Source organism: Globicephala melas, chromosome 1 (assembly GCF_963455315.2).
Source record: "Globicephala melas chromosome 1, mGloMel1.2, whole genome shotgun sequence".
NCBI classification, from domain to species: Eukaryota; Metazoa; Chordata; class Mammalia; order Artiodactyla; family Delphinidae; genus Globicephala; species Globicephala melas.
In genome coordinates this window covers 186,769,190-186,793,081 of record NC_083314.1, presented here as the reverse complement: position 1 = coordinate 186,793,081, position 23,892 = coordinate 186,769,190, and the positions used below count along the sequence as shown (strand labels likewise).

At 64.3% G+C, this 23,892-nt stretch overlaps 1 protein-coding gene across 1 annotated transcript in view; it reads left to right on the top strand.

The window, feature by feature from the left end:
• The window catches only part of SKI (SKI proto-oncogene), a 54,788-nt gene that overhangs the window by 26,885 nt on the left and 4,011 nt on the right, over positions 1-23,892 (top strand). The gene's annotated exons all lie outside the window — the stretch shown is intronic.

The window sequence follows — 23,892 nt, the reverse complement described above, 5'->3', positions numbered from 1 at the left end:
GGGGCACAGTTAGGTTACTTGCAGACAGTCTGATCCTCACAGGTCTTGCTTTTACGATTTCTTGGGTGGGTCCAGAGGAATGCTCCTTCTAGGGGTAATTATCCCCCACACTGTGGCAAAACCATCCTGAGTAGCCAGGACTGCAAGGACTCGGGTACTCCAGCCTCTTGGGTGGAGCGGGGGCTGCTCCCAGCCCCGCGTGGGCCCCGGGCACCATTCCCTTGAGTCCTCTTGCTGGGTCTTTCCCGGCCTCTGGCAGTGTCCTCACACGCGTGTGCCAGCCTGCGCTCTGCCCACCCTGCCCACACCCTGTGGATATGTCCTGGGCACTCCAGCCGCACTGGCCCCTCTGGACCATCAGCCCTGTCTCCTCAACTCGGGGTGCCCTGGGCGCTGCCATCTGAGAGCTCAAGGCAGTGAGCTGGGTGGCCGAGAGCTTCCGCATCTGTGTGTGGGGGGGGTCACTGTCCTTGGTCACTATGTCCAGTGCCTTGAGGGCGGTCGTCTCCTGGATCTTGTCTGGGTTTTAACTGGCTGGGGGAGGGGGTGATCGGTCCCTGTGACGCCATCTGGGCTGCAGGCGGGTCCTCTCCCCGCGGTGTGGTTACTGCCCCCAAATCGGCTTCCAGCTTGTCTAATCAGGCACTCTTTTCATAAACAACATTAGAAAAACGAGATCAAAAGTTAAAAAATGGCTGTCATCTTGCGGGATGCAGACATCTGGGGAGGCTTCTCTGCACGGGGGCGTGTGGGGGGTGCTCTGCGCTGCTGGAATCCCATGAAAAGCAAAAATAGCTGGAGACTTGAGTGGCAGACCCCAGGGGTGCTGTCGGCCCTAGGAAGGAAGGTGAGCGAGTCAGACCCCGAGGTGGAAGGCTTCAAAAACACCTCTGCGTTGTGCTGACTGGCACGGCAGTCGTGAGCAGATATGTTTTCCTTTTTGCAGTAATCTTGGCTACATTAAATTCGTTTTTGTTAACATCTTCATTACTGCCTTTTCAATTTTAGTCAGAATTGATTATGAACAAAGTGCTGTGATTTTGACTATTCAGAGTAGCAGCTGCGTCGAGCCAGCGCTTAACCAGTCTAGCGACAGGCTTGGTGTCCACGCGCTCTACGTGGCACCTGGGAGAATGGGCTTGTGTCCACGCGCTCTTCGTGGCACCTGCGAGAACGGACAGTGCTCCGAGTTGAGGACTCGGCTGTCGGGGAAGGGGGATTACCAGGTGCTACTCATTTCAGGTTGAGCGGGGACAGAGTTGTGTGTTTCGCTTTTCAGAAATTTCCAGGCAGTGTGATGCCTTTCAGAGTGAGGAGGTGGCACATCAGTTATGCCGTCGGGGTGTAGCAGAGTGGTGACAGTGGCCTGTACGCCCTCGTGTCCTCACGCTTAAATACCACATCCGCCTGGAGCCTTCCTTTAGGTCTGGAGGTATGGTCAGTGGCTTTGGGGCTCGGCCAGGCCGAGGGTGGGGCTGCATTCTCCTAGACACTGTGGGGAGGAGCTCAGGGCCCAGCAGGTCAGGGCTGTGCTGTGGTCCCGCCCAGGAGGGGCGCGCACGTCTGTGCCACGGTGAGCCTGGGCACCAGGGCACAGGTGGGGCCGTGGGCCTCCTACTTCCAGATCGTCCCTGGTCACAGGTTGCAGTGCCACCCCGGTGTCTGCCCGGAGCTGCATCAGAACGGTTTCACCAGGTGGCCGGAGATCTTCCTGAGTGGCCCGGGTGGCCCGAGCCCTGGAGTCAGGGGGACAGGGCTGCCGTGGAACAGGCCTGGGCGCCGGGCGGGGAGCCCCTCGGTGGGCGTCACTCACCCTGGAAGCCCCTGCCCCAGGGGTGCCTGACTGGCCCCAGCCCTGGACTGGCGGCCTCCCGGACGCAGGGCTCCAGCTCAGGGAACTAGTCGCGTGGCAGGACCTCAGCCCCGGGGAGCTGATCCACGTTGTCTTTGCTGTTGTTCTGGGCCTTTCTGGCGGCTGGCAGATGCCCCCGTGTGTGCCCCTCACCCCGATTCCTCCGTCCCAGCTTCTGGACAGGCGTAGCCTCGAGTAAGCACACGCGGGTGTTGGGCGAGGGGCCGGGCTCCTGCCGGGGGTTGCGGTGGCTGAGCCACGGGGCGGAGTGCCAGCACGTGGGGCGGAGGAGGTGCCGGCCACGGCTTGGCTGCCTGAGTCGGGAGGGGCCCTCGGGGGCACATGGCCGCCTGGGAAGTTGCATCCGGGGCACAGGGCCTCGTCTGGCCCCCCCAGTGGTGCCAAGCTGACCACAGGGCAGCGACGGGCCAGGAGGCTGTGAATGCTGGGTGACGGGGAAGGCGGGCAGGGCCGGCCCAGACCCCTGCCCGGTGTCCTCCGGCCCGGTCGTCACCGCGGGCCTCTGAGTCACTCCAGAGGACTGTCCGGAACCATATTTGATTTGGTTTCTGGCGGTGCGGCAGAGTTTCCCTGCCCGGCGTTAGAGCACAGTCCTTTCCCTGGCCGAGGGGGTGACTGACCTGACTTGCTGGCGGAGGGCTGCAGAGCAAAGGGGCTGAGGGGCAGTGGGCGCGCACGGTGTGGTGAGGCCTGGCGCTCCTGCTGAGGAAGCTGCGGGTCGCCTGGCCAGGTCCCCGGGCGCTTGTGGGGTGCCAGCCTACGTTCAGTGGTACTGGGGGTCCACCCGCCACTCGGGACCCACTGGGCTCTGGCTCAGGCGTCCCTGCCACGCTGGGCCCTCGGTGTGGCCATGCTGCTGGGGATTCTGGACGAGCCCACACCTGGCTCCTCGCGGCCCTGTCTGGGACCTGCTGTGACGTCCGTCGTGTACCCCTGGGCAGCACGTCCTGCCGTGACGTCCGTCGTGTACCCCTGGGCAGCACGTCCCATGAGAGGCGCTGCCAGCAGGTTCTGCGGAGGCCGCAGAGCGGCGGGGCCGCGTCCTAGCGGGTCTTTCTTCCTCTGGCTCTGCTCATCACGCCCGGCGTGGCAGTTTAGGACGACAGGCCTCACGGGGACAGGCGATGACCTGGAGGGAGGTCAGCAGGCGGGCAGGCGGGCGGGCTGTGCGCTGCGTCGTGCGGTGGCTCTGGCTGGTCCTTAGGGACGGCGAGGCTCGGTAGTGTCTGGTCTCGGGGTGTGACGATGCGCTGCTGTCAACGCCTAGGAGAGACCGGGGTCACTTGCTGATGGAGCCTGGCCCCGGGTGCAGCCTGGTCGATGGCCGTGGCCGGCAGGTCCCTGCTTCTCCCGGCCTGTCGTCGTGACGCGTGTTGGGGGGGATGGGGCGTGTGGGTCGGTCTCTGCGCCCAGAGTCTCAGCCATCCCCGCGTGTCCCCTGCTCGTCGTGGCCGTGCCCTGCACCGTCGGGCAGGTTCTGGGCAGCGCCTGCGGTGTCCTGTGCCGCGATCCCTCCACCACTTCTGCCCCATCCCCACTGGCGGGTTGGGTCCTCTTTGGTTCTCACACAGGAGCGTCTGGGAGGTGTAGGCATTGGCTCACCTCGCGAGGCCGGGGGATGGACGCAGCCCTGGTGACCTTCGCCGGCCCCTCCAGGGTGTGGGGGTGTGGCCGCAGGTCCCAGTTCTGTCCCTGTTAACGAGAGGTCAGGCGGTCACAGAGGGTGAGGAGGCCTGCAGGCCCTGGGCCGCCATCTGGCCATTGTAAAAGGGGCCATACACGTTTCTGGAGGGGGGCGGTGGGTGTTGGCCGCCCTCCCCTCCCCCGCCCGCGGGCAGACACCCCTGCGCCCTCCTTTCCTGGTGTCTGTGCCGAGGGTGAAAAGTTCAGGCCACCAGCCCCAGAGGGAGCTGGGGGTGGGGTGGAGCCACTGCGTGCTTTCCTCCCGGGCCCTGGATTCAGCAAAGGGCCCTGGATTCAGCAAACCGGCCTGTTCCTCGCGGGGCGGGGCTGGGCTCCAGACAGACGGACGCGGTCCCGCCTGTGGCATCCCAGGGACTGGCACGGTTCACCGTGGGTGGCGGGAGCATGGGCACCCCGGGATGCGCCCTCGCCTGTGGTCAGGCCCTCAGGCTGCCCCGGCAGCCCCAGGTGGAGGGCACCTGCCCCCGAAGGTGCTGTGGCTTCTGCCCTACGGCCACGCCGGGGGCAGTGCGGCTCGTCCCTTTGGAGCTTAATTAGGAGGGCCCTGTCCGGCGTCCTGTCGCCCAGTTCCCACCGGGGATGAAGGGCCAGCCGGGGACTTGCAGCAGCGGGACCCTCGGCACAAAGGCTCGATGCTGCCCTGCGCCGACCCAAACGCTCCTTTATGCCGAGCTGCTCCCGCCCCACGGAAGCCTTTGTCTGTCTGGGCCTGCCAGCACCCAGACCCCTCTCCGCCCCCGCAGGACCTCCAGGGCTGAGATTCGGCCCTTGTCCCTGAGGGTCTCCTGTGTGGCTGCCCGACTCACGGGGACTTGGGGGGCCCTTGGGGTGCCCCCTCCTCCCATCCGGACCACTGCTGAAGGCCAGGAGGTGCTGATGACCTTTGTGCAGATGGCCTGAGAGGATGATGCCCGGGGAAGAGTTACCCAGTTGACAGAAGTGGCTTCTTGGAAAGGGGACCTGATCCCCAAAACAGGCAGCATCCTCAGGACAGGGAGGATGTGTCCGCCCTCTTTGCTCGTTTCCTTTTCCCCAGGGGGCACTGGCCCCTGTGGGCAGGTGCAGGGCCAGCCTGGCCGAGGGGCCTGGGGAGAGACGCCCCGCCCCCGGCCCCTCACTGGCGCGGCAGGCCTGGGCCCTGCAGAGAGGCTGGGTCGAAAGGTCACTGCCCTGATCTTTACGCCACGTCGTGTGTTCTCACGACCCCTCGCCCTCCGCACAGACGGGCAGGGCTGGGGCTTGACATGGCCTTTCAGGGGATGAAACAGGCTGAAAGGTCTGAATTGCAGCCCTGAGGTGACATGTTTCAGTAGCTGAAAAATGGTGTTAAAGCGCGCGCGCGCACACACACACACACACACGTCTCGGTTTAGGACAAAGAGAAACCAGGACTGGTTGGGACGACACCACCTGCTAAAGCAAAGTGAGGTGGGAAGCCCCGGTGGGAGGCCGCACCAGGAGCCCCCTGTTGGCGGCCGGCCCGGCGTGGGGAGGGCCTTCGGGACCTTCCTGGCAATGACGGGGGTCGACGAGTCGGTGTCCCTGTTTGCTGACCCTTCGGCGCTGCCGTCTCGTCCACATCGTCCTTGATGTCGTCTGTGTTGCCCCAAATCCGAGTCTCCCTGTCGCTGCCCTGGCTTGTGTCTGTCTGCAGTGTTGGGACCTCATTCCCCTCCACCTCCTCTGGCCCGCACCGGCCCTGCTTCTCTGGACCCTGGAGCAGGTGAGGTGTTTCTGCTCCCAGGATGACCCTGGTACCTTTATTAAACAAAGCCGTCCCTCTCGAGGCTCTGAGGTGCTCTGCTTGTAGCCGGCCTCAGATGTGCTCCTTCCCGAGGGCGGCAGGTGGCAGGAGCCCGGCTCTTAGGTCCAGGGAAACACGGGTTATGTTGCCGCTGCCCGTGCCTGCGGCCGGTGGCCCAGAGTGTGCCAGGCCACTCAGGCTCCAACGACAGGGCTGCAGGAGCTGGAGCTGCAGGGGCAGGTGGCTGTGGAGATGGGCGTGGCGCGGGGCCCTCTCCCCTCCTCCCCTCCCGCTGACCCGCCCGGCTCCCAGCTCTGTCCTTCCGTTTTCTGTGTCACTGGGAGTAGGTGAGTGGTTCACAGGCTGGAAGGGCTCACGTATTTGGGGGAACCTCCCTCACACGTTGTTCTGGTTCCTTCTGTGACTTTCCAGAACACTTGTGCTGTGAATCCTGTGCGTCTTCCCCGCGCTTCGGTGGACGGCACCCTCCACACGCTCAGGCCTGCCTGGGGCTCCACGTCCACACCCTGGCCACGTGCGTCCCCGCACTGTTTCTAGAAGCGGGAGTCAGGTTGGGGCCTGGGGCGCGAGGGACGGCGAGGTGGACGCTGTGCCAGCCCCGTGCTGGTCCCGGGAGGACAGCGGCGGTGACAGGGACTGCAGATGCGCACCCCCCCCATCATCTGTCGTCGCTCCCTGTGGCCAGCACGGGGCGGCGTCTGCGGCCTCTCTGCTCTTCCGGGGACAGGCGCCGCGGTCGTGTCTGGGCTTTGCTGTCCTTTGCCCACTGGTCCTTCAAGGTCCCTCCCACCCGGGGCCTCCCACTCACCGGGGCTTTGGTTTTTCCACGAGCACTCTACTGCATCCTTCAGTGTTTGCCGGCAGCTGAGGAGGGGCCTCTAGAGGGGTCTGGCCGGGTGGGAGAGCCCCGAGCACAGTCTCAGCCCTTGCTGCCCAGGCGTGGGGGACTGGGGCCTCTTCTCTGCTGCGGAGACGCTGGGGTCATGCGTGCCTTTGCTCTCTGGCCTTTACCCTCCGGGGTGGAGATTGCTGTGTGTGGAAGAACTGGTGTCGGCGTTGCTGCGGCTCGAGCCTCCTTCGCCCGCTGTGCCCGCAGCCGGCCCGGTTCCAGTCCACGCCGCCCAGCATCCTGGAGGGAGGTGGTCCTGGCCCTGCGTCTGCCTCTCTGGGGGCGGTGGGCAGGGCACACCCCCAGGGGCACCAGGACCCGTTCTTCGAGCTCTCAGGTCACTTTCTACGCTCAGAAGTTATTTTCTTGGTGCTCAGTATTTGTCTCCAAAAGAAGGGTGAGGCCCTGCGGTGAGAGGAGCTGCCTGGGCGCTGGGCCCCCGGGCGGAGGTCGGCCTGCCTGGCTCTGCTGCTCCCCCCGCTGGGCACGAAGGGTGGGCCCTCAGCGTCCCTGTGCTTCCCGGGGTCCCCCTGGCCCACCCCTGGGGTTGTGCTCCCCCCTCGATGCTACAGCCTCGCCTGTCGGAGGGTTGGCTGCTCTCCGGTGACGCTCCCTCGTTAGCGCTGTGGCTTCTCCCTGGGAAAGGTGAACAGCCTCCCCAGTGCCTCGGGTCTGATGTATGCAGGACCCCTAGCCTTGAGGTGTTTGCCTTTTGTTCCAAAACGTGGGGGGTTCTTGGGCCCCTGTGTCCACGTGTGCGTTTGCAGTGAGTGTTGTGTGCGTGTCCTGGCCTCCGGCTGCTCCCGGCAAGGGCGGGTGTGGGGCTGTTGACGCAGCCGGGCTCCGCCCGGGGGGGGGGGGCGAGGAAGTGGGTGTTCACAACTGCCAAGCCTGGCTCTGGGGGAAGGTCTCTGGCTGACCGTGGACGCTCGTTCTGTTTAAAAAGAAAGACTGATTTAAAGGTAGGGTCAACTAGATTTTCTGATTAGATGCCTTGTCTGAGGAAGTGAAGTCAAGAACAACTCAAGCTTTGGTTTGGTGATTGACAGAGAGCTTGTGCTGTTTACTGTAAACCTTCCAAACAAAACTTGAGGCTTGTGACTTTTTGCTTTCTGGGTGCAGGTCAGCAAGGGCTCGCTCCACCCTTGGCAGCCCTGCTTCGTAGTCGCCCCCAGCCGGGGTGGGGCCTGGCCAGCGTGCAGAGGACACACAGCGCGCACACCCCCCGTGGCGAGTGCAGCCTGGAGGCAGGAGCCCCGTCCTCGCTGGCTCTGAGTCACTCTTGCTTGCTGCCTCCTGGCCCAAAGTGGCTGCTCAGGCCGAGCCTTCACATCCATGCACAGGAGAGGCCGGCACCCTGGGCCGGATGGAGTCACGTGGCCTCGCGTCGTTGCAGAGAGTCCTTTCAGCTGAGCAGGGCGTGCTGGCTGCAGGTCTGGCCACGTGGGCTCAGGCCTGGCCCCAGCCTCACCTCCTCTGTCCTTGCTGGGAGGCCGTGTGGGGCAGCAGCTAAGATGGGCCCTGGGGCCAGACGAGCGGCTTTTCTGGGGCCATTCTTGCAACATGCAGATTCCTAAACTTGCTTTGAAGACGACTCCCAGTGGAGAAGTCCCCACCTGGTCACTCACTCCCCAGGCAGAATCACGTGGTCCTCATGTGTCCCTCTCTCTCAGCCCCTTAGAGCAGGGGCCTGACCTTCCTGTTCTGAAGACAGAGGCCTCTCCGTGGGTCCTGGAATGTTGCGGGGAGATGGGGCTGCTCCGAGGCTGAATACAGATGGGGTGTCTGTCGGGGCTGTGCATGGTTAGCGGGCACGCGGCCCTGAGGCCCGGGCTGTCAGCCACCACCGTGGCGTTCTCATTTCTGATAGGTGCGCAGCCGGGTCCCATGCGGACCTGCAGGGCTTTGCCCTTTCCTGTGCCTGCTGCCAGGGTTGGGCGGAAGGCCAGGAGCGCCACTGAGCCCCAGGGCGTCTGTGGAGATCAGTCCTGGCCTTGGGTGGGGACCCCGAGCGTCCGGGCTTCCTTGTTCCGGCCAGAAGCGTCCCTAACCCTGCAGGAGGAAGAGACCACCTGCTGGAGGGCCGGTGCTGGCCAGACTCCAGAGCTCCCAGCATGCGGGACTGCGGGCCCAGGGTCTCCATCCCAGCCATTGCCTCAACCCCCAGGAAGCTCCGACACCTTGTGTCCCCGAGACACCCAGGGCCTTGGGACGGCCGTGGATCCCCCGGGCTTCCGTGCACCCACAGGGCTGCATGGCGTGTGTGGACCCCAGGGTGACCCCACGCTGGTCCTTGTGACTTGGCCCCGGGGGCACCGCTCCCCCATCCGGGTCCCTCCCTTAGCCCTTGACTGCAGCCTTAGACTCTGACGTCCTGTCCTGCTGGGCGTGCGGGGAGGGCGTTTCCACAGCCTGTGGGAGAAGCAGCCGCCCCGGCTCCTGGGCTCCTGGGCTCCGGTCGCTCTGGCCCCGCACGCAGCGCTGGCGTTTCTGGCCCAGTTGTCATGGGCCTGGTGTCTGGAGGCCCCAGGCTGCGCCGGTGAGCAGTGCAGGGCTTTCCCTCCCAGTCCAGCGGGGGCGGCTGAATGCCAGGTGGGGCCGCAGAGCACTTCTGGGGCTTAGTGGCCAAGGACTGGACAGTCACCCCAACTCCCAGCCGCCGGGCATCTCCGTGTCCTGAAGGCCCGGGTCCCTGGCCCCCTGCGTCTCTGTGGGTGCTGCAGGCCTGGCGGACACCCCACGGGGGATGCCCTGATGGAGAGCCCCTTCCTGCCCGCCGGCCTTCTCCGGGCGCCGCGTCCTCCCGCCCCTCCACTTCCAAGCCCCTTCCCGTCCTTGTCACCTCCTCTCCTCTGGGCTTGCCAAGAATGTCGGGAAATTGGGAGGGGGGGGCACAGGAAATGCCTCCTTCCCTCTAAGGACTGCTCCAGCTGCAAGTGCAGGGGGCTGGGGGAGGGTCACGGACGTGGAAAGCTGTCCCCGGCCAAGGCCACCCCACGCCCCAGCCCTGCAGATAGAGGCGCTGTCTGCCTCACTCTGGCCCCATGTGCACACCTTGCTAGGGGGAGACCGAGGCCGGAGGTCGGCGGGCTCCTTGAGAGAAGTGAGGTGTTTCTCCTTTAGTTGTTTCAAGTGGGATCTTTCAAAAAGCAGATTCAGTGGTGACACCCCCTCTCCCGCCATCTGTGTCATTAGCGTTTAGGAGACACGTTAGCCATTGGGGTGGAACCCGTTCCTGTGTGGGCAGATGGCGGCCCCTTCTCCAGGAGGCCGCCTGGGTCACCATTGCAGAGGGAGGGCCCGGTGTTCCCAATGTCACTGCCAGAGCCCGGCCTGCTGTAACCGCATGTGATTGAACCCCTGAACAACCCCGACATGACACCCAGTCTCCTGGCCTGCAGAGAGGAGGCCGTGTCACCTGACACCTCACACGTGCACCTTTTAAGAATGTACACCTGGCCTAGAAAACAGCAGCGAACACAGGCTATAGCGTGGGTATTAAAAAATGAAACCGGAGACCCCAGTCTTCCTATTAGATCATGTGAACTCGGGTCTTAGGGTCAGTGAGGGTCAGAGAGAGCGCGGGTGGGCCGTGGGCTCCGGTCCCTGCTGTGGCCTTGGCCACAGTGGGCAGAGCAGGCCCAGACCTGGGGCGAGGGGCCGGCCGCTGATTGTAATGGTGGCCCCAGCCCTCCTCCCCCCAAGGAGAAGGCACAGGAAGCCCCTGTCTCTGCTCCCTCCCCCATGGCTGCTGAGACACCCTTCCCTTCCCTGTGGGGTCCTTGGCTTTGTGCAGTGAGAGAAGGGGGCCCGGGGGCTGGTATGGGCGGGGGCGGGGGTGGGGTCAGGTCCTGGGCTGGGCAGGTCCCCTGGTGCAGCCATGTCACCCGGAGTCTGGCCTGGCAGCACTGGGAGAGCCTTGGTGCCTGGGCCCCTGGCCTCCTGCCCCTGCCAGGCCCTGCCCCCACCTGCCTCTTGATGGGGGGGTGTCCTGGGATGCTCCGCAGGAGGGGAGCTTCAGGGGTCTCAGGGCCCGTTGCCTGGCTCACCAGTGGTGGGGATTCTGCAGCTACGGGGCTGTCATGTGACCGGCGTGGCTCCTGCTGTAGGCGAGACGTGTTAGGGCTAGACGTTCGCGAAACTCCACGTCCTCTGCTCTGCGGTAGCAGAGCCTGTGCCGCCCCATTTTTCAGATGAAAAACTGGTGTGGATTCTTCAGCCGCGTCCCCCGCTCACCCCTGTTGCCCGCGTCCTGGCTCTCCTGGGCCCAGTGTGGGCCACATAGCCTCCTCCCCGGTGCTGGTCACCCTCGTCCCCCTCCCCACCCCAGCCCACCCCACTGGCAGGGATGAGCCTCAGACGGGAGGGGCTGGGCCCCCTTGGAGACCCTCATCCGAGTGTGAGGGTGACGCGGTGCGCTTCACGCCGTGTGTTCTTCATTTTACTAGGAACCCACTCTGGTGGCCCTGCCGCCTTGTGCCCTGGTCAGTGCTGGCGACAGGCCCGTGGACTCTCGGCTCTGTGTCTCCAGGGTCACGTCTTTGGGACCAACGAGCAGCTGTCTTTCAGCCTGGGCTTGGGGACTCACCGGGGATACACCAGCGGTGACTTCGCTGGCCCCTTGCCGGCCTCGGTGCCTCCGCCTGGAAGCAGAGGCGGCCACCGCGCCAGCTCTGAGTAGCCCCGCGGCTGGGCAGCGCCACCGTCCACCCGCGCCGGCTCAAGCGCTGGGCTCAGTGTTGTGTCGGTTTCTATGGCGAGAAAACAAGCAGGGCGGCTGCCGGGAGGGGGAGAGGAAGGGAGGGAGGAGGTGCAGGCGCTGAGGAAGCCGAACAGACCGGCGGCGTGGGCGGGGCCGGCCGGGGCTACTTCCTGGCGGGGAAGCGGGCGAAAGTGCCGTCCCTCCAGCTGCCCGCTGAGGCCGGGGTGCCTGCAAGAGCGGGGCTGGGCCTTGTCGGCTGTCGGCACGTGCAGTGCCTGGGGGAGGGGACCTGCCTGGGGAGGATCTTTAGGTTGCTGAGGAGTGGAGGGCAGCTCCCCTGGGACCCCGCCTGCTGGCGGAGGAGGCTGCACGGGGTCTGGCCCAGCGGTGCCGCGGCGGTGGCCAGGTCCGGTGTGTCTTGCCTTCGGCCTGCGCCGCCCGCTGGTCCTGCCGCCCACGCCTGGCTCGCGGCAGCCTCCTTTTGGCCCCGGGTCACCCTGATTTCTCTCGGGGCTGCTTGCAGGTCTGGGTGAGGGGCCAGGCTGCCTCCCCCTGCTGCTGCGCCCCTCCTGAGAGCCCCTCCAGGGGAACCCAAGGTCTCCAGCTGACCGGGGAGCCGTTGCCAGTGCCGCTGCGAGAGCGCCGTGGGTCGGGCTCCCTTCCCTTCCCCCCCAGGAGGCCTGCACCTGGAGGAGGAGAGGTGGAGGCAGATGGGCTTTCAGCCACCCTCCTCTGGGTCACCTGCCCACCCGGCCGCACCCACCCGGGGTTCTGCTGTGGCCCCCGTGGCTGGAGGGCGGGGTGGGCGCTCCACGCACGGTCCTGCGGCTCCATCCCTATCACATTCCCGTCAGTGGCTGGTGTGGACAGGGGAGTTTAGGGGCCCACGTGTGTGCTTCCTGGACAGATGCACCCCCAACGATAAAAAGAAGTGACCTTTTCCTGTAATTAGAATTGGGAGCACAGAAAACCCTTTGGCTTTGAAGTGTGTTTGGACCCCAGTGGGCAGCCTGTGTGCTGCCTTGAGCTCTGGTTCAGATGCATGGTGGTTTTCGCGGAGCTGTGGGGAGCTGGGCGGCAGCTCACGGCAGCCTCCCCAGTGAATTTCTGTCTTCCCCGCCATCACCAGCTCCGTGTGCACTTGGGAGGTGTTGACAGATGGGCTTAAAAGTCTTCTTTTGGAGGATCTTATCCTTAACGGGTTAGAGAGTGGTTTCCAAGTTCCCTCGCTCTGGCGTGAGCCGAGGCTCAGCTCCGGGTGGCGCTCACACGCGCCCTGGGGCTCCACGTGGGTGACACTGGACCGCAGGGCCGGCTTCTGTGGGCAGCCCTTTGCGTCCCCAAGGACGGCGAGTGGCCGCTGCTGAGCCTGTGCAGCTGGGCACCTTGCGGGTCCACGGTGACCGAGCGCGTTGAGGGTCTGGGCTGGCTTCGTAACCCGGCTTTTGTCTGGGAAGCAGGAGGAAAGGGCCTGAAATGCCTACACTTCATCTCTCTTTTGAGGTCTCTCAACTTGTCGCAGTGGGGGGGGGGGGGTTATTGTTTTTTAATGCCATTTCCGATAAAGAAAAAATTAAAAATTTAAGCTATCACCCTGAGTTTTACTGTTCCTCCTGCCGTCGTGTGATGCCACTTTTAAATGCAAAGATGAGAGCGTCTGAGGTGTGTGCAGGGTCGCTGCAGCCTGCGTGTTTCGTCCTTGTCTGGCTGACGGCGCTGCCCCCCACCCCCAGCTGCCTCTGCCTCCCTCTGAGGTGTGGAAGGCGGGAGAGACGAGAACCCGGGTCCCCAGCTCCTGTTCTGGCCGCGTCTCTGACTCTAGCGTGGGTACCGAGAGGCCAGGACGGCCTCCTGGGCTGGGGTGGGAGGCGGATGGCCCCCTCTGTCTGAAGGGAAGCCCTGGCCCGTTGGGGTCACACGCCATCTCTCTGGCTCTGCACACACCCCTGTCCCGTTGGATTTCATTTACAAAATAACATTTGATCGAAGGTGAAGAGGTGACCCCAGCAGAGCCTTGACCCCAGTGTGCGGTCGTGTGCCTGCAAAGCCAGCCCTGGTGTCTTACCTTCAGGTTAAAAAGCCCTCGTGGGAGGGGCCTCCTAGGACCCCCTTCCCGGCCCTCCTCCTGCCCCCGGGGGTGTGTGGGAGTTGGTGTCAGGCTCTGGAGGGCCGGGAGACCCCCATGCTGTGCAGAGATTGGCCGCCTGTCCCCTTTGGGTGGGTACATCTTGGGGATGTTTTTACTTAGATTCTGAAGACGGGGACAGTGCTCCCTGGACAGGAAAAATTCTGATGTGGAGAGAAACGGGGAGCTCCTGACATGGGCAGTTTGGACCCCAAGAACGTCGTGAGCGGCCTCCTCTACCCCCGAGGGTGGTTCAGGCTCTGTGGTCCCTGCGAGGTGGGCTGCTGGGAGGGTCTGCTCCCGTGGACTGAGCACGGGGCTCCCCTAAGTGGGATGGGGCGTGTGGGCGGTGGACCTCGTCCTCCGAGGGCCTCCCGGGGCCCAGGGAGCTGGGTGCCAGCCAGGGGGAGGGGTCGTTTGAGAGCAGAGAGTCCTCGTCTCTCCCCGCCGGCTGCCTCTTTGGAAGCCCCCCATCCGGCACGGTCAGCACTGGAATTTGGGTCTGGTGGGCGGAGTGCTGAGAGCAGCACCGATTCCCTCCTGCCTCTCAGGATGCACGGGTTGGGGGCGCTCGGGGTCCATCACGTGCCCTCGCCTGGGGCTGGGCCTCTTTACTGGCGTCGTGTCTGTGTGTCAGTGAAGTCAACTCTGAGGTTGGGCTGTGGTTGACCCGTGGGTGTCATGGCAGTGCCCTCGGGACGCTGATGGTGGCCGGGATCCGGGCCTTTCTTCTGGGCATGGAGCTCCTGGGCCTTCGAGTCCCTCCACAGAACTGACCAGCCCGCAGCACCTGTGTCACCTTCTCCAGGACCCCGGCCCCCAGGTTCCCGGTCCTCCTTCCGTCCTGGCTCACGCACCCACCCCCGAGGCTCCCGCTCAGGCGAGCTGGGATGCGTAGCTTGCGACAGGGCCTGGCGCGTGGCAAGCAGGCTTTCTGTGCACAGAGACCTGGGGTCTCGGGCTCCCAGCCCCAGGCCCGGCGGCTCCTCCCGCGGGAGTGGGGGGCGGGTGAGATGGCGGAGCCAAGTCTGGGGACGCGTTCCCGCCTCGGCCTCCTGTAGTGTGTCCTCCAGGGTGGGACGCTGAGCAGCCCAGGGCCTCAGTTGCCCTGGGCCCCCAGGTGCTCCGCCATCTGCCGCCCCCTCCGCTCGCAGCCGAGGCCTAGGGTCCCGAGACCTCAGGAGACCCTCGGCCGGCATCACGTCGGCGTTTGGAGGAGCGGAAGGCCCTTCACTGGAAGGACGTGGGAGGCTGCTGTGTCCCGGCAGCCTCTGATCCTGGCTCAGCGCCCCCGGCCAGCGTCCGCATCGGTGCCCTGACTGATGGGACCAGGCGGGGCTGGGGGCTCTCTCCCCAGGGCCTGTCCCAGGGCCACCTGGGAGCCACCCCACCAGCCTGCCAGGTCTAGGGCTCTGCTCAGTGAAAGGCCTGCCAGGTCCCCGCTGACTCCCGGCTGCCCCGGGCCCGGGCTTCTCTCTGAGGCTCTCACCTGGAGCAGGTGACAGATCACACACGAGAGTGCCGTGTTATGCGTGTGTGCAGGCTACACGCCCCTACACGCCCGTCCGCTCGCGTGTGCCCCGATCTTGTCCTGGTCCGAGCACGGCAGGTGTCAGCTGTGAGTCCGGGGGCGTGTGGGGGGGTGCCCTGGAGGTTTAAGCAGCAGAGGGTGGCCCTGGCCCCCACCCGGCATGGCGTGCAGCTCGGAGGAGGAGGCCAGTGGAGGGGACCTGGGGCCCGCAAGGCACGGGGGCTGTGTCCCCAGGGGCGATGAGGGAGACGCCGTGGGTGTGGTGAGGCGCCCACGGAACCCCTGGCGGCAGTTGTGGGTGTGAGCAGAGGGGCCAGGGACAGGCTGGCATCTGGGCACGGACGTGGGGCGGGGGGCAGAACAGGAGAAGGTAGGGGCGGCGGGGCGGCTGGTGACCCGGCAGAGCTGCTGCCCGGCCCGTGTGCCCGCTGCTGCATCAGGGCCCTTGGCTGGGGACAGCGCCCATGCGTCCTGGTGGTTCCTGCGTCAGAGGCTTGGTGGGGGTCGAGGGTGAGGCCGACCTTCCCGAGGGGCCTTGGTGGGGTGAGGGCCACATGGGGCATGGTGGTGTCCAGCCCCGCCCCTCCCGCTGCCCCGTAAACTGTCCTCTTCCTCTCAGGCTGGTTCTTAGTCACCCTCCAGAAGGGCGGCCCCAGTGCCCTGTGTTGCCTGCTGGCTTCCTCTCTTGTTCTGGATGGCGAGGCCTGTTGGCCCTCCTCCCTCTCTGCCTGGAGGCCTGGAGGCCTGGCGACCACTATGCCCCCCCCACCCCCCCGGCCGGTCAGGGCGCTGGGAAGGACGCTGTCCCTCACCACCCCTCAAGGACATTGTCCTAAGAGTAGAATGAGCCCCAGAACAGCTTCATTGTTCCTGGGGTTCTGGTGTTTGGGGTTTTTTTTGTAAAGTCCTTTTAACAGTTACTTTCCAGTGACCGCTAAGGAAAAGAAAAGGTTCCGTTCCACCCTGCCTGGTCCAGCGGGGGACTTCCCCTGATTTTCTGATGCTAAAAGGGAGGTTTTGCAGGGGTGTGGGAGGCCTTGTGCAGCAGGGCTGGTGGCGGGTCCGTGACGTGACGAGGACTGTAGGGCCACCGGAGGCCTCCCCGTGTCGGGGCTGATGTCCAGGGTCTTCAGGGACACCCCTTCCCAGAGCCCCGCCCCGCCCCTCCCGTCCCCTCCCTGCATTCTCCTCCACAGGAGGGTTGGTGGGGGGTGGGTGGGAGGACCTCCCTCTGGGAGCCAGGCCAAAGGTCCCTGCTTGCGGAGGGAATGCGGACCCCTCCATTGAGAGCCGCTGAGGTCTGGTTCCCAGGGGAGGGGCAGCGACTGTTTCCTTAGAAAAGTCTTAACTTATTCTTGTCGACGGTGTGGAAATAACAGAAAAGGTGACCCATTTAAGTTTAAAAAAAATCAAAGCAAATCTGTAAAACTGCTATTTTCACTTCATTTTGGGGTTTGGGGTTGTCTTGCAAAGTTAATCCGCTTCCTCTGTACCACAGTAATCAGAAAATAGGTTAATTTAAGCATAATATGAAACATGAATTATCACGTGGAAAATATTAATGGTACTTACAAAAATAGCTCTGCAGTTTCTAGAACTGTGAAATCTGCAGGACCGTCCATGACGCAGCCCTTGGGCTGATTTAGAGGTAGTGGTCCCAAGCGTGGGGGCTGAGAGCTGCGCTGTAGGAGACGTGGGTGCTGTTGGCAGGACTTCGTCACAAAGCCTAGGTGGGATGCGGTGGCCCGGAGCCCCACCATCGCCCCGGGGAGCCACACTCTCTCCTCTGCGGCCTCCCTCTGAGGCGAGGCGGGCATCCCTGCAGGAAGGAGCCTGCGATTCCCTGCTGCGCCCACCCCGGGCAGGGGTTCAGGGGCCCAGCAGGGCTGGCCCCGGTCTTGGCGGTGGGTCCACGTGGCTGCAGGAGCGGGGCTGACTGCCCGCCCCTCGAGCTGCTGCGGTCCCTGTGGGCAACAGGCTCACCCCGGGCGGGAGAGTCCTGCAGAGCGGGGGGGGGGGGGGGGTCGCTCTGCGGGGTGCCATGTGCCTGCCCGGCGCTGGTGCCCACCCACATGCACAGCTTCTCTCTGTGTCTGCTCCGCTCCGGCTGCGTCTCTTTGGGTGTTCCCACCCTGTGCTCCTCATGTGTAGGGTCTGTGGGTGTCTGCCCCTCTTAGGGGTCCGTGCAGGTCCATGGTTATGGGTTCTTGAGGGACTTTCCACTGCATGGTGGGCGGGGGCCCCAGGCCCTTGTTGGTCGTGGTGGGCCTCCTGGGCCAGCACGTGACGTGGGCGTGTCCTCCTGGGCTCAGCTCCACACTGCCACGGGGACGCTCGCTTGTCTTCTCCGGTGTCAGAGTGTGCGGACCGGGGTTCCGGGGCTGAGAAGCGGGGCTGGAGGCTGCTGCCCCCACCGATCTCCGGGAATCCCAGCCTGACGGCTGTGACAGCTCCACCTCCACCGGGGTTCAGAGAGGTGGGGTGGGTTGCTTTGAAGGCCCCATGCTGCCCAGCAGGAACTTTTCATCTCTGTCTGTGGTCCTGGCTGTTTTTCTGCTGATCCGCTAAATGACAGGAAAATTGCAGAATGAGCAGCTGGACCGTGGGGCGCTCTGAATGTCACGGAGAGACCCCAGGCTCCCTGGCCGGCCCCTGCCCCACGGGGGTCTCCCCGGGACCCCCGCCTCGAGCCCCCGCCGGGCTGCGGTCATTTACACTCACCTGTCCCTGCTCTGGGGGACAAATCACTTTGGGTCCTGTCCTGGGGCTTGGAAGTCTCAGGAATGCTTCCAGTGTGTTTCTTGCTCCTCACCTAGAATCCGGGTGACAGACCCTCAGTGCTGCCTCAACTCCAGACCAGCAGTGACTTTCTAATTCAGAAATATCAGTTAGGAGTGGAATTCCGTGTTAAGATTCAGTTAGAAATAGATGTGTTGTATTAAGATTCCTAGACTTTTTCTTTTCTTTTTTTTGTAAGATTGCTATGTTTTTTTTTTTAAACGTGGTTTTCGTATGCCGTCTGTAACTTTTAAAAAATGCTCCCTTAGACACGTTTTTGCCGATTTGTACATTTGTAAGAACGTCTCTCACCGCTTTTCTGAGGCCTCAGTCGGGGGGGTGCAGGCTCGTTCTTGCGGGTGGAAGGCCCCTGAGGTTGGGGGCCGGGGTGGGGGGACTGCTTTGCCTTCCGAGTGGCTTGTAAGATGGTGATGGGGCCACAGGTGATGCCGAGTTGATCCCCCAGAGGGTGCTGCCCCTGGGTGCCGACCTGGGCGTGCCCACGTGCCCATGTCTTGCCAGGGGACCTAGGTCTTCAGCTGCTGAGGGTCGGGGCACAGAGCGGGGAGGGCCAGAGGGCGGGTGCTGGTGGGGGGAGCGGGTGGATGCCGGCCAGCGCGCTGAAGGTTCTCCTGCCCCCTGCTGTGTGAGGTGGTGGCCTGAGCAGCGCCCTCTGGCCCTACCTGTGAAGTGGCACCAGGCTTGAGAGAGCCAGCCGGGGTGGGGCTTCCGGAGCGCCCACTGCCAGGACGCCAGGCCACAGGGTTTGGGAGGCAGGGGCCGGGGTGGGCCTCAGGACCTCGGGGCCGCCCTCCGTGTCGAGCCTCTGCATTTGTGTGCAGCCCCACACCCACCCGCCATGGGACCCTGGCCAGGGCCACGTTGTCACCCTGGACATGCCCTGGCTGCCCGGCCAGGTGCCCAGTGGATGTCAGCCCCGCCGGGACCTTGCCTGACCCCTGACGCCGTCTCGGTGCCATGGACCTTGAGCGGCTCCCCGGGCTCCTCAGTCAGGAACCCTCGATCCTCAGTGGTTGGGTTTTTCAACCAACAGTTCCTTTTATTTTTCTAATAGATATTTTTAGTAATAGCTTTGTTGAGATGTAATTCGCGTGCCAGAAAATGCGCCCTTTCTAAGAGTATGACCCAGTGAGTTTTAGTATATGCCACCCATCACCGTCGTCTAATTTTAGGACGTTTCCATCACCCTGAAAGAAACCCGTGCCCCGTGGGCCCCCCATCACCCAGCACCCACCGATGCACTTCCTGTCTGCGGAATTTCCCGTTCCGGACGTTTCACGGGAATGGGACCATGTGGCCTCTCACGTCTGCTCCTCTCACCAGGTGCTGTGTCCTCATGGCTCCACCGTGTCGCGTGTCTGTGCCTCACTCCTCGTCAAGGCCGAGCGATACTCGGTGTGTGGATGGACGGGACCACGTTTTGTTTTTTCATTCACCCACTGACGGACATTTGGCTGTTACGAATAATGCTGCTTTGAATACTCGTGTCTGATGTTTTTGCGGGTGTGTTTTCAGTAATCTTGAGTACAGGCCCAGGAGTGGAGTTGCTGGACTGTACGGCAGTTCTGTAGACTGTTCCACGGCGACGGCAGCTCTGTTCCTCCACCAGCAGCACACAGTGTTCCGGTTTCTCCACATCCTCACCGCCGCTTTTTTTTTTTTTTTTTTTTTTTTGCGGTACGCGGGCCTCTCACTGTTGTGGCCTCTCCCGTTGCGGAGCACAGGCTCCGGACGCGCAGGCTTAGCGGCCACGGCTCACGGGCCCAGCCGCTCCGCGGCATGTGGGATCTTCCCGGACCGGGGCACGAACCCGCGTCCCCTGCATCGGCAGGCGGACTCTCGACCACTGCACCACCAGGGAAGCCCCCTCTCACCGACGCTTTGTAGCGTCCATCCTTTCAACAATTACAGCCGTCCTAGTGAGTGTGAAGGGGCACCTCACGGTGTTTTTTTAAATTCTACGTTGTTTTTGAGGTGGTTGTAGGTTCACCTGCAGGCGTACGAGGTGACAGGTGTTCCCGTGCACTTGGTCTAGATTCTGGTACCAGGTGTGAGTCCCTCTTTCTAGTCCTCTCGGGTGTTTACTGGGGGTCACGGGGTGGTTGTACACCAGCTTTCCTGGCAGCTGCCCCGGGTCACATCCCTGCCAGCGGCGCGCAGGCTCCCGATTTCCCTGAATCCTCACGACACTTGCTTTCTGGTTGTGATCGGCGCCGTCCTGACGGGTGTGAGGTGCGTTTCCCTGATGGTCAGTGACGCTGAGCATGTCTTCGCGTGCTTGCGCTTGCTGGCCGTGTGTGTGCCGCCTTGGGAGCAATGCCTGTCCAGGGCCTTCGCCCTTGAGATGGCTTGTTTTTGTCTCGAGTTTCCGTTCTCATGTGTTCTGGATCCAGGTCCCTTATCAGAGGTGATTGCAGAGGTTTTTTTCCGTTGTGCGTGCTGTCTTCTCGCCTTCTCGATGGCGTCCTTTGAAGCACAAATGTCTGAGGCTGCTGAATTCCCCCTCCGCTGTTTCATCTTTGGTTCCTTGTGCTTTGGTGTCATCTAAGCGGCTCACTGGGGGTGGGGCTCACACCGTCGGAGCCCTCATGGTTCCTCCAGACGCTTCACCTTCAGGTTTTCTCTGAGATGGTTTGAGGAAGCAGTTTATCGTAGGGGAGCTGCACAGAAACAGTCTCGGCCTTAGGGAGCCGGGAGGGCCCTCCCCTGGCCGCCCTCACCCCGAGAGCCCCGAGAGCCCGGTGAGGACGTGAGGAGCAGAGGGGAGGTTTGGCTTGTGTCCTTTCAAGGACCCGCTTTCCAGCCGTGTGGAAAATGAGCTCATAACGGTGGCAGCGCAGGTCCAGCAGCCCCTGACGCCCAGGCCGGGCTGCGCTCGGCCGCCTTCGTCCTGACCGGTGGCCCGTGAGCGGGGCCTCGCCGCGGCGGCTCTCTCCCGATCTCGGTCTCCTGGGCGTTTGGGTGATCCTGCTGCTCCCCCGCCGCCCCCCCCTCCCCACTGGCCTGGGGGGAGGTGCCGCGGGCTCTGGACCATCGTTACAGCTTCCTGGAGCAGTTGGTGTTGCAGGTTGGCGGCCAGTGGTCTCGCCCCTCCGCTTCTGCCTTCTGCACGGGACCGGCAGCAGTTACTCTCCCCACGCCCACCCGGTCCTCCCGGCGCGTCCCAAAGCCCTTCCCTGAAATCCCTGAAGTGAGAGCCGCCTTGGACGGTGGGTGAGGCGCTCTCGCGGCCCCTAGCACAGCCTGCCTGGGCCTTTGGTGCAGAATCTGTCGGACTGTGAGCTGGCAAAGGGGAGCCGCTGCCTGCAGGTCGGCTCTGAGGCTGGCTGCTCTCCCAGCACACTCGCCGCCGCCTGGTGAAGAGGTGGAGGGGGGGTGGGTGGGGAGGGGATGATATAGGGGGTGCAGGCAGGTGTGTTGCACAGCAGGGCACGTGCCTCTGGAGGACACCCCCAGCTCTGTGCGAGCTTCCCGTGGGGCTTCCCGCTCACCTGGAAGGTGTGCGCTCACAGCCGAGAGGTGGGGACGTGGCCCCTCGTGTTGATCTGTGGGGGCTGCTCGCTGCCTCCGGGGAGAGGCTGGCGCTCTTCCTGTATCTGCTGGCTGGGCTGGGTCAGCCTGGGGTCCGGGGGGCAGGGGGTGACACCGAGGCTGATGTCCTTCTAACAAGTTGACGACCAGGGTCTGGCGGCTGGACAGTGCGTGTCGCCTCCTGGCCGAGCACAGTGCCTGGCCGGACCCTCATCTGGGCCTGGTCCCCGAGGTGGCAGAACTCCCACCCCCAGCAAAGAGTTGGGGGAGCCAAGTGTCGTTTCCTCCGTGGGGCAGGTCTTCTGTCCAGGCCGTGCTCCTTGGCCAGCGGCGCAGGTCTCACTGGGTGGACGCGCCCACCTGGCCCCCCAGACACATTGTCTAGTGCTGTTGGACCAGAGGGCGTGTGGGGACCAGCCGCCCTCAGCCCTGCAGAGCGCCCAGGGCAGCGGGCATCCTGGCCTTAGGCCCCGAGGCCAGAGGGGACGCCTCTGTGCTGCGAGAAAACAGACCGATCCAGCCCGGGGAGGGGGGTGGTTACCGCTCTCCTCTGGCTGCCAGTGCGTGGCCTGCACAGCTGAGCTTCGCATGTGCACGACCCTGAGCAGGTGTGTGTGCCCCCTGGGGGTGCAGGGAGGCCCCTCATCCTGACGGCCCGGGGCGCCCTGGACAGACGCCTGCCTCCATGCAGGTGGCGGATCTCAGGGCAGCGCGGCGCCTGTCTGGGCGGGTGGAGCCCTGTCACCTGCACATCCCACAAGGGCTCACGGATGCAGTCGTGGACCTGAGCAGGGAGGTGACTGAGTGGCCGCTTGCTCCAGCCGGGCAGCCGCCTGGGTGGCATGCACTCCCACGTGCTCCATGCTGGGCCCAGCCCGGGCAGCCCCGCTGCGCCGTGTTCAGGCGGCATCTCCCTCAGCCCTGCCTGCGTGTCTGTGTTCGAGGCCTGAGTCTGAGCCTTCCTCTCTGAGCCCTGGGCCCTTTGGGGCTGGTCCTGCCCTTGCTGCTGGGCTTCTCTTGCTGTGTCCCGTGCAGGTTAGCGCTGGGCGGCTCTGTGCCCTGCTGGTCCCCGGCTCTGCATTGCGGTTAGTGGGATCCGCCCTTCTGTACTGCTAGGGTCGCCCCAGAGCTGGGAACGTGGGGGGTGGTATGCCCCAGCGCTCTGTGTGTGCGGACGTCACGCCGTGCGCTCAGGCCTCAGCCCGGTGCCACGAGCTGCATCTGGAACGTTCTTTCTCCGTTCTTTCCTCCCCCACGTACGTTGTCGCTTTCTGTTTTAAGATGTCCAAGGTGTAGGGCATAAGAAACAGAGCGCGGCACGGCAGGGCAGGCCCATGGGGTGGGGACTGCCAGCATCCGGGGGCTCCTGAGGTCCCCAGATGTGCAGGCCAGGGCCCAGCGTCCAGGCCCTCGTGCTGCCAGGCCCTGGGGCTCTCAGTGCAGCACTGGGGGTGGGGACTCAGAAACCCAGGGTGAGCTTCGTCTTCGATGGCCCAAAGCCCTCCTTCCGCCCCTTCCCCACCTCTGGGCCTTAGCACAGGGTGTAGGCTGCTCCGCCAGTGGGTCCAGGGCCTGCTGCCTGCAGGGAGGAGCCCCCCAGGTTTGCCTGGCTGGGCTGGCCTGCAGGGCCTTTGGGGCTCAGGCACTAAGTATGGCCCTTGGGAGCACGAGGTGGGGGACGCTGGAAGCCCCCCCGGCCCGGTCTGCCTGCTGCTGTTGCACTGGTCTCTGGCGGTGGCCACAGTCCCAGCAGCCGTCCACACTCCACTCCACCCATATCCAGCGGGCCCCACGGTTTGGTGCCTCTGACTTGGCTGACGCTCCTGGCCTGGCCGGACATGAAAGTCACAGGAGTGACAGCACTCCCAAATCGTACCCCCAAATCCTTGCAGACGTACACAGGTCCCTGGGTGACACACAGACCCCACAGTGGGGAGCGCCCTACGGGCAGACGCGTGTCCTGTCCTCCGTGGTGACGGACGCGCATGGCCGCTGAGCAGTCCTGCGTGGCGGCACCCTGTGGCGGTGGGGTGTCTCCTGGGACCCACGTCTTGGCGCTGTCCCTACAGGCTTCTCAGTCAGGCAGCACCCCCACCCCCCGCGCTGGGGCATGTGCACGGGGCACGTGCTCCCACCCGGGTCCTCGTTTGTGGGGAAGTGGCCATGGGCGCCCAGCCCCACTGCCGGGGAGCGTCCTGGGCTTCGAGGCGCCCAGCGGGGTCAGGAGCCGGAGGCCACAGGCTCACCTCCTCACACGGGGGGACGTGCGGCCATGGCCGCGCACAGCTCTGTCCCCGACTGCCTGCTGTCGCTGGCCCGTCCTTCCCAGGGCTTTGAGGAGGCCGCACTCCCTCGGGGCCCTGGCAGCCCCGTGCCCGCCCAGCCTCGCTCCACAAGCCCCTCTTCCGCTGCTTCCTCGTTTTCGTAACCGGTCGGCTGCGCTTCCTGGAGGGCGCACCGGGGTCCGGAGTCTCAGGGGCTGCTCGGCTTCCCGAGTTGCCTCCTCGCGTCCTGGGTGGACCAGGGCTCGGGGTGAGGCGGGGGCAGGAGGCTCCGGCCCTTCTCCGAAGTGGGAAGCCGCCTCTGCCGCGCGGCTCATCTGACACCCGCCACGAGGCTCCCTGAGGTTTCTCGGAATCGGAGGAGCCGGCGGGGCCGCTGTGGCTTCTCTCCCTTGAGAACTGGGCCCAGACAGGAAACCCCACCCTTGTGGGTGTCGCCCGGTCTAGGCATCACCACGACTCCTTTCCCCTGAAAAGCAGCACCAAGTGGGTCTCTCTTTCCTGAGTGTTTTCAGGTCTGAGCAGACGGTCCCTGCTGTCTGTGGGACCCCCGAACCGTCTCCTGGGGCTGGGTGGGCAGGCTGTTTGTTGGGACAGCTGCCCTGTGCGGGGACCGACCCACAGGTCTGGGGCCCGAGGGCTACACGTTGCCTGGAGCAGAGTTAGGGAGCCTGGCTCCCTGCGCACACAC